We start from the raw sequence: 10,674 nt of genomic DNA, 5'->3' as shown, positions 1-10,674 counted from the left end.
CTCATTCCATTGGGGGGTGGGGGGTGTCCCAACTCATTCCACTGGGGGGGTGGGGGGTGTCCCAACTCATTCCATAGAGGGCAGGGGGTGTCCCAACTCATTCCATTGGGGGGGTGGGGGGTGTCCCAACTCATTCCATTGGGGGGTGGGGGGTGTCCCAACTCATTCCATGGAGGGGTGGGGGGGTGTCCCAACTCATTCCATGGAGGGCTGGGGGGGGTGTCCCATCTCATTCCATGGAGGGCAGGGTGTCCCAACTCATTCCATGGAGGGCTGGGGAGGGGGGGGTGACCCAACTCATTCCATGGAGGACAGGGAGTGTCCCAACTCATTCCATGGAGGGCAGGGGGTGTCCCAACTCATTCCATGGAGGGGGGGGGGGTGTCCCAACTCATTCCATTGGGGGGTGGGGGGTGTCCCAACTCATTCCATTGGGGGGTGGGGGGTGTCCCAACTCATTCCATTGGGGGGTGGGGGGTGTCCCAACTCATTCCATTGGGGGGGGGGTGGTGTCCCAACTCATTCCATGGAGAGCTGGGGTGGTGGTGTCCCAACTCATTCCATGGAGGGCAGGGGGTGTCCCAACTCATTCCATTGGGGGGTGGGGGGTGTCCCAACTCATTCCACTGGGGGGGTGGGGGGTGTCCCAACTCATTCCATTGGGGGGTGGGGGGTGTCCCAACTCATTCCATGGAGGGGTGGGGGGGTGTCCCATCTCATTCCATGGAGGGCTGGGGGGTTGTCCCATCTAGTTCCATGGAGGTCTGGGGGGTGGTGTCCCAACTCATTCCATGGAGGGCTGGGGGGGTGTACCAACTCATTGCATGGAGGTCTGGGGGGTGTCCCAACTCATTCCATGGAGGGCTGGGGGGGGTCCCAACTCATTCCATGGAGGGCTGGGGAGGGGGGGGTGTCCCAACTCATTCCATGGAGGGCAGGGAGTGTCCCAACTCATTCCATGGAGGGCAGGGTGTCCCAACTCATTCCATGGAGGGCTGGGGAGGGGGGGGTGTCCCAACTCATTCCATAGAGGGCAGGGGGTGTCCCAACTCATTCCATTGGGGGGGTGGGGGGTGTCCCAACTCATTCCATTGGGGGGTGGGGGGTGTCCCAACTCATTCCATGGAGGGGTGGGGGGGTGTCCCAACTCATTCCATGGAGGGCTTGGGGGGGTGTCCCATCTCATTCCATGGAGGGCAGGGTGTCCCAACTCATTCCATGGAGGGCTGGGGAGGGGGGGTGACCCAACTCATTCCATGGAGGACAGGGAGTGTCCCAACTCATTCCATGGAGGGCAGGGGGTGTCCCAACTCATTCCATGGAGGGGGGGGGGGTGTCCCAACTCATTCCATTGGGGGGTGGGGGGTGTCCCAACTCATTCCATTGGGGGGTGGGGGGTGTCCCAACTCATTCCATTGGGGGGTGGGGGGTGTCCCAACTCATTCCATTGGGGGGTGGGGGGTGTCCCAACTCATTCCATGGAGGGGTGGGGGGGTGTCCCAACTCATTCCATGGAGGGCTGGGGGGGGGGGGGGGTGTCCCAACTCATTCCATGGAGGGCTGGGGGGGTGTCCCAACTCATTCCATGGAGGGCTGGGGGGGTGGTGTCCCAACTCATTCCATGGAGAGCTGGGGTGGTGGTGTCCCAACTCATTCCATGGAGGGCAGGGGGTGTCCCAACTCATTCCATTGGGGGGTGGGGGGTGTCCCAACTCATTCCATTGGGGGGGTGGGGGGTGTCCCAACTCATTCCATTGGGGGGTGGGGGGTGTCCCAACTCATTCCATGGAGGGGTGGGGGGGTGTCCCATCTCATTCCATGGAGGGCTGGGGGGGTGTCTCAACTCATTCCATGGAGGGCTGGGGGGTTGTCCCATCTAGTTCCATGGAGGTCTGGGGGGTGGTGTCCCAACTCATTCCATGGAGGGCTGGGGGGGGTGTACCAACTCATTGCATGGAGGTCTGGGGGGTGTCCCAACTCATTCCATGGAGGGCTGGGGGGGTCCCAACTCATTCCATGGAGGGCTGGGGAGGGGGGGTGTCCCAACTCATTCCATGGAGGGCAGGGAGTGTCCCAACTCATTCCATGGAGGGCAGGGTGTCCCAACTCATTCCATGGAGGGCTGGGGAGGGGGGGGTGTCCCAACTCATTCCATAGAGGGCAGGGGGTGTCCCAACTCATTCCATTGGGGGGGTGGGGGGTGTCCCAACTCATTCCATTGGGGGGTGGGGGGTGTCCCAACTCATTCCATGGAGGGGTGGGGGGGGTGTCCCAACTCATTCCATGGAGGGCTGGGGGGGGGGTGTCCCATCTCATTCCATGGAGGGCAGGGTGTCCCAACTCATTCCATGGAGGGCTGGGGGGGGGGGGGGTGTCCCAACTCATTCCATAGAGGGCAGGGGGTGTCCCAACTCATTCCATTGGGGGGGTGGGGGGTGTCCCAACTCATTCCATTGGGGGGGTGGGGGGTGTCCCAACTCATTCCATTGGGGGGTGGGGGGTGTCCCAACTCATTCCATGGAGGGGTGGGGGGTGTCCCAACTCATTCCATGGAGGGCTGTGGGGGGGTGTCCCATCTCATTCCATGGAGGGCTGGGAGGGTATCCCAACTAATTCCATGGAGGGCTGGGTGGGGGGGTGTCCCAACTCATTCCATGGAGGGCTGGGGGGGGGGGGTGTCCCAACTCATTCCATGGAGGGCTGGGGGGGTTTCCCAACTCATTCCATGGGGGGGTGTCCCAACTCATTCCATGGAGGGCTGGGGGGGTGTCCCAACTCATTCCATGGAGGGCTGGGGGGGTGTCTCAACTCATTTCATGGAGGGCTGGGGGGGTGTCCCAACTCATTCCATGGAGGGCTGGGGGGTTGTCCCATCTCATTCCATGGAGGGCTGGGGGGGTGTCTCAACTCATTTCATGGAGGGCTGGGGGGGTGTCCCAACTCATTCCATGGAGGGCTGGGGGGTTGTCCCATCTCATTCCATGGAGGTCTGGGGGGGGTGTCCCAACTCATTCCATGGAGGGCTGGGGGGGTGGTGTCCCAACTCATTCCATGGAGGGCTGGGGGGGTGTACCAACTCATTCCATGGAGGGCTGGGGTGGGTGTCCCAACTCATTGCATGGAGGTCTGGGGGGTGTCCCAATTCATTCCATGGAGGGCTGGGGGGGTGTCCCAACTCATTCCATGGAGGGCTGGGGGGGGTGTCCCAACTCATTCCATGGAGGGCTGGGGGGGGGGGTGTCCCAACTCATTCCATGGAGGGCTGGGGGGGGTGTCCCAACTCATTCCATGGGGGGGGTGTCCCAACTCATTCCATGGAGGGCTGGGGGGGGTGTCCCATCTCATTCCATGGAGGGCTGGGGGGGTGTCTCAACTGATTTCATGGAGGGCTGGGGGGGTGTCCCAACTCATTCCATGGAGGGCTGGGGGGGTGTCCCAACTCATTCCATGGAGGGCTGGGGGGGTGTCCCAACTCATTCCATGGAGGGCTGGGGGGTAGTCGCAACTCATTCCATGGAGGGCTGGGGGTGGGGGGGGGGTGTCCCAACTCATTCCATGGAGGGCTGGGGGGGTGTCCCAACATTCCATGGAGGGCTGGAGGGGTGTCCCAACTCATTCCATGGAGGGCTTGGGGGGGTGTCCCAACTCATTCCATGGAGGGCTGGGGGGGTGTACCAACTCATTCCATGGAGGGCTGGGGGGGTGTCCCAACTCATTCCATGGAGGGCTGGGGGGGGTGGTGTCCCAACTCATTCCATGGAGGGCTGGGGGGGTTTCCCAACTCATTCCATGGAGGGCTGGGGGGGGTGTCCCAACTCATTCCATGGAGGGCTGGTTTTAGTTGTTTCCTTTCAGTTCAATTAAAATCTGAACACCTTCCGGGTGGCGCAGTGGTCTAAGGCAGTGCTAGCTGTGCCACCAGAGACTCTGGGTTCGAGCCCAGGCTCTGTTGCAGCCGGCCGCGACCGGGAGGTCCATGGGGCGACGCACAATTGGCCTAGCTTCGTCCGGGTTAGGGAGGGTTTGGCCGGTAGGGATATGTTGTCTTCCAACTAGAGGGGGTTGGAATGGCTTGTCTTCCAACTAGAGGGGGTTGGAATGGTTTGTCTTCCAACTAGAGGGGGTTGGAATGGTTTGTCTTCCAACTAGATGTGGTTGGAATGGCTTGTCTTCCAACTAGATGGGGTTGGAATGGCTTGTCTTCCTACTAGAGTGGGTTGGAATGGTTTGTCTTCCAACTAGATGGGGTTGGAATGGCCTGTCTTCCAACTAGAGGGGGTTGGAATGGCCTGTCTTTCAACTAGAGGGGGTTGGAATGGCCTGTCTTCCAACTAGAGGGGGTTGGAATGGCCTGTCTTCCAACTAGAGGGGGTTGGAATGGCCTGTCTTCCAACTGGAGGGGGTTGGAATGGCCTGTCTTCCAACTAGAGGGGGTTGGAATGGCCTGTCTTCCAACTAGAGGGGGTTGGAAGGGCCTGTCTTCCAACTGGAGGGGGTTGGAATGGCCTGTCTTTACTTGTGTGAAAATAAACCAATGTTTTGTTTTTAATCGTGTGTTGTTGTTATGACACAGAGACATGTCTAAAGAAGAATCCACTCTGAAAGTGTTGTTTTGTGTATCTCGAAATTGCTTCCACTGTTCCTCTGCAACATCCTATCCTGAAACACAATACCATGGGTAATTCAATGTTACCTTACGAGGTCCCGACTACTGCTAGTTTTCTGTTATACCTGATAACGAATTGGTGTCGTAGATCTAAATCAGTCCCCTGCTTAAAGGGGAACAATGAAAAAGGTAAGTGGAACTGGCTTCAAGGTCCAAATTTGAGGATACTGATACGACACGCTTGGGACTCACTCGGAGAACATATCCCAGGTCTTGTTGCTAGATGGCGCCACAGTGCTAGTTTGCTCAACTTCTCAATAACTGCACTTAACCCCATCTCAAAACACACAGTGAACCACAACACAAACGGATTCATATTAATATGTAGGAGATTATATATGTCCTTTTGTATAAGGTTGTATTTCTGTTGTACATTTCTGTCCAACTTTTCTGAGCACAGTACATCATGAAGGATGTTTTCTGGTTGGTTGGTTAGGTTGAGTGAGGAGGCTGGATGAGATGTGCAGGTGTGAGTATAAATCACAAGTGGGGTGGGTTCGGTTTTGGGGAGTGTGTGTGTGTGTGTGTGTGTGTGTGTGTGTATCAGGTAGTCATAAATCACATATGAGTACAGCGCCACATCCCCAACCCAGCCTCCTACATGTCCCTGTGTAGTCCTCAGCCCCTCCTACCTGTCCCTGTGTAGTCCTCAGCCCCTCCTACCTGTCCCTGTGTAGTCCTCAGCCCCTCCTACCTGTCCCTGTGTAGTCCTCAGCCCCTCCTACCTGTCCCTGTATAGTCCTCAGCCCCTCCTACCTGTCCCTGTATAGTCCTCAGCCCCTCCTACCTGTCCCTGTATAGTCCTCAGCCCCTTCTACCTGTCCCTGTGTAGTCCTCAGCCCTCCTACCCGTCCCTGTGTAGTCCTCAGCCCTCCTACCCGTCCCTGTGTAGTCCTCAGCCCCTCCTACCCGTCCCTGTGCAGTCCTCAGCCCTCCTACATGTGCCTGTGTAGCCCTCCTACATGTGCCTGTAGGATATGTATTATGTACAGGTGTCTTCATGTTTGTGCATGTTCTGTTCAGGGAGAGGTCACAGCACTGATGATGACTTCAGTTATGATAAGCAGCTGTAGCTTGATCTCACTGACTCTCTCTCCAAGTGCCATACGTCAATAAAGAGATGCATACTGATGGGGGTCAGCTGCTGTCCTTCAGGTCGGAGTCTGTTACAGAATGTCAACGTCTTAAAAACTTTCTGCTTTGAAGACAGAGCCATCCTCGTCAAATCAATCTCACTCAAACTATTCTCTTTTCCCCATGTCAGTCAGTTAGAGGTGAGGCCTGAAGTTTGACATAAAGTTTATTTTGGGCTGTTTGTTTTTGTGACCTCATGACCGCTGACACATAGAACATTCTAGATCACCCTCCATTTGGCAAATGTTACCATACCTCTATCCTCCTGATTCTTGCTTACAAGCAACAACTCAAACAGGAAGTATCAGTGATGTGCTAAATATGTAGCGGATGCTAAGCTACAGGACTGTTTGGCTAGTACAGACTGGAATATGTTCCCGGGATTCATCCGATGGAATAGAGGAGTTTACCACATTAGTCAACGACTTCATTAATAAGTGCATCGATGACACGTCACAAGAGGCTGCTGAGGGAATGGTAGCAAACACATGAAAACTATGTGTTTGATTGACGTATTTGATACCATTCCTCTAATTTCCGCCTCTAGCCACTACCACAAGCTCGTCCTCCCCAGTTAAGTTGCTACCAACCTCCTGTGTCGTACGTACATATCCCAACCAGAAGCCATGGGTTACAGGCAACATCCACACCGAGCTAAAGGCTAGAGCTGCCGCTTTCAGGAAGCGGGACACTATTCCGGACATTTATAAGAAATCGTGCTACGCCCTCCGACGAACCATCAAACAGGAAAAGCATCAATACAGGACCATGATCGAATCCTACTACACTGGCTTGCAAACTATCATGGATTACATAGGGAAACCCAGCCGTGAGCTGCCCAGTGATGCGAGCCTACCAGGGGTACTAACTACTGTACCTTCTTTGCTAGTTTCGAAACAACACTGAACCATGCATGAGAGTTCAGTCACTTTATCCCTAACTGTATGTGCATACACTGCATGGCCAAAAGTATGTGGACACTCCTTCAAATGAGTTGATTTGGCTCTTTCAGCCACACCCGTTGCTGACAGATGTATTAAATCGAGCACACAGACATGCAATCTCCATAGACAAACATTGGCAATAGAATGGCCCGTACTAAAGAGCTCAGTAACTTTCAACGTGGCACCGTCATAGGATGCCACCTTTCCAACAAGTCAGTTCGTCAAATTTCTGCCCTGCTAGAGCTGCCCTCGGTCAACTGTAAGTGCTGTTATTGTGACGTGGAAACGTCTAGGAGCAACAACGGCTCAGTCGTGAAGTGGTAGGCCACACAAGCTCACAGAACGGGACTGCCAAGTGCTGAAGCACCTAACACGTAAAAATTGTGTGCAATTTGTGTTGCAACACTCACTTCCGAGTCTCAAACTGCCTCTGGAAGCAACGAAGCACAACAACTGTTTGGCGGTAGCTTCATGAAATGGGTTTCCGTGGCCAAGCAGCCGCACACAAGCCTAAGATCTATGTTAATATGGATGCTACCATGATTATGGATAGTCCTGAATGAATCATGAATAATGATGAGTGAGAAAGTTACATAAGCATAAATATTATATACCCAAGAAAATGCTAAAGGTTGGAGTAAAGGTAAAGGTCAAGAGTTCGTTAAGGTAAAGGTCAGAGTTCGTTAAGGTAAAGGTCAGAGTTCGTTAAGGTAAAGGTCAGAGTTCGTTAAGGTTGGAGTTCGTTAAGGTAAAGGTTGGAGTTCGTTAAGGTTAGGGTTAGAGTTCAATAAGGTTAGGGTTAGAGTTCAATAAGGTTAGGGTTAGAGTTCAATAAGGTAAAGATTAGAGTTTGTTAAGTTAAAGGTTAGAGTTTGTTAAGGTAAAGGTCAGAGTTTGTTAAGTTAAAGGTTAGAGTTTGTTAAGGTAAAGGTTATAGTTAATTAAGGTAAAGGTTAGTTTTGCCTGAGGGTATTCGTTTCAACATGGCCACTATGACTGATGCATTATCAGGTGTGCCAAGTTGATTACCTTTCTGACTTGGAACAGAAAGACAGTTTTTACAAGGGAGTCATTAAAGTGTTTAGAGTCATTAAAGTGATTAGAAGGGAGTCATTAAAGTGTTTAGAAGGGAGTCATTAAAGTGTTTAGAAGGGAATCATTAAAGTGTTTAGAAGGGAGTCATTAAAGTGTTTAGAAGGGAGTCATTAAAGTGTTTAGAGTCATTAAAGTGTTTAGAAGGGAATCATTAAAGTGTTTAGAATCATTAAAGTGTTTAGAAGGGAGTCATTAAAGTGTTTAGAATCATTAAAGTGTTTAGAAGGGAGTCATTAAAGTGTTTAGAATCATTAAAGTGTTTAGAAGGGAGTCATTAAAGTGTTTAGAAGGGAATCATTAAAGTGTTTAGAGTCATTAAAGTGTTTAGAAGGGAGTCATTAAAGTGTTTAGAAGGGAGTCATTAAAGTGTTTAGAAGGGAATCATTAAAGTGTTTAGAAGGGAGTCATTAAAGTGTTTAGAAGGGAGTCATTAAAGTGATTAGAAGGGAGTCATTAAAGTGATTAGAAGGGAATCATTAAAGTGATTAGAAGGGAGTCATTAAAGTGATTAGAAGGGAATCATTAAAGTGTTTAGAGTCATTAAAGTGATTAGAAGAGAGTCATTAAAGTGTTTAGAAGGGAGTCATTAAAGTGATTAGAAGGTAATCATTAAATGACTGGCTGTGTAATTGACTGGCTGTTTAGCTACAGGCAGTGTGGGGATCAATTACAGAAAGCCATGTAAATACATGCATATTCATCTCATTTTCAGGACCAATTGGTAGATAAACAAATACTCTGATCTTGTATATTATTTAGGGTTAGGAAATTAAAAACAGGGTTGGAGAGCCTTTATACACTAAATATATTGGTGAATAAAAAATACAGTGGTTTGATTCATCCTGAAAGTTGCCGTATTCAATTATTCAATCAATGAAATAGGAAGGTGAGAGAAGTGTACAATAGGGGTTGACCAGTAGTCCTATAAATCTACCCGAATAATCCTCACTAATCATGGAACTGTGAAGACAACGGTCCAGTCGTCGTGAACCGTGCTCCAGTCCCCAGCTTTAACCTGCTAGGTGTGGTCTGAGTTCCATACTGCTTCAATAGGGCCAAATGTCCCAAATTATTACACAACGTCAAACTAATATAATCCACTAATGCTAGCGACCCTCGGGAACAACTGCACGGACGTGACAGAGGAAAGAAAGGTAAACCAACCAACTGATTAGACTAATGAATGAACTAATGAGAAAATGTTGCAGTTTTAAAGCCCCTTTTTTCTACAATTATTTTTTCATGGAGCAGAGAACATTTAGCTCTATTAAAACAAATTTAATTTAAAACTTGTATTTTTATTGTTGCAGTTTTAAAGCATATTTCCGTCAATTCTACATTTTTTTTTGCCATGCCTTATGCCATGTTCAAATGATATCTGAGTGAGAGGGCCTAACATAATCAACGGGGGCCCCCCTGGAGGTCAGGGCCCCTGACCACATGCCGGGTCAGTCATTTGGTGCTGGCTAGATTACCTTAATTAGCAATCTAAAAATTTTTAGCTGACATGGGCCTACTGAGTGACTGAGACATGAGTGACTGTCAGAACAAGAGAAAAACTACTGATGCACTACCAACATTGGGATATTGCACCTTGTGGATTTTACTTTTCTAACTCTTAACAGTAGGGGAGAGTGGGGTCAAGGGAAATATAGTATTCTTTCTAACAAAGATATCTACATATACTTTAGGATGTGTTTCCCTGGAAATAATCAAAACTCGTGTTAATATAACAGTTTTGAATTTAATTTACACAACTTACCCTGGTAAATTAAGCCACCTACACATTTCTGCGCTGAATTAAACCACGACCTTTTTAAAACCATGTCTATCCTTATTTCTCAAACAAACACAATCACTTTTTTGTCTTAATTTTTGGTTGTTGTTGCATCTTTCAAAGGTGCAATACGCAGAAATCGCTCCAGCAAATTCCTGGTTGCTGAAATTATAATAGTTCGGCTAATTTCAGTTTATGTGACAAAACAAGCAATATATAGTATCATATAGTCAATATATAGTGTCATATAGTCAATATATAGTATTATATAGTCAATATATAGTCAATATATAGTGTCATATAGTCAATATATAGTATCATATAGTCAATATATAGTATCATATAGTCAATATATAGTATTATATAGTCAATATATAGTATCATATAGTCAATATATAGTATCATATAGTCAATATATAGTATCATATAGTCAATATATAGTATCATATAGTCAATATATAGTATCATATAGTCAATATATAGTGTCATATAGTCAATATATAGTATCATATAGTCAATATATAGTATCATATAGTCAATATATAGTATCATATAGTCAATATATAGTATCATATAGTCAATATATAGTATCATATAGTCAATATATAGTATCATATAGTCAATATATAGTATCATATAGTCAATATATAGTGTCATATAGTCAATATATAGTATCATATAGTCAATATATAGTATCATATAGTCAATATATAGTATCATATAGTCAATATATAGTGTCATATAGTCAATATATAGTATCATATAGTCAATATATAGTATCATATAGTCAATATATAGTGTCATATAGTCAATATATAGTATCATATAGTCAATATATAGTATCATATAGTCAATATATAGTATCATATAGTCAATATATAGTGTCATATAGTCAATATATAGTATCATATAGTCAATATATAGTGTCATATAGTCAATATATAGTATCATATAGTCAATATATAGTATCATATAGTCAATATATAGTATCATATAGTCAATATATAGTATCATATAGTCAATATATAGTATCATATAGTCAATATATAGTATCATAT

Source organism: Oncorhynchus mykiss, chromosome 16 (assembly GCF_057628025.1).
Source record: "Oncorhynchus mykiss isolate SJ-2025 chromosome 16, ASM5762802v1, whole genome shotgun sequence".
Classification (NCBI taxonomy): Eukaryota; Metazoa; Chordata; class Actinopteri; order Salmoniformes; family Salmonidae; genus Oncorhynchus; species Oncorhynchus mykiss.
This window is presented reverse-complemented; position numbering follows the sequence as displayed.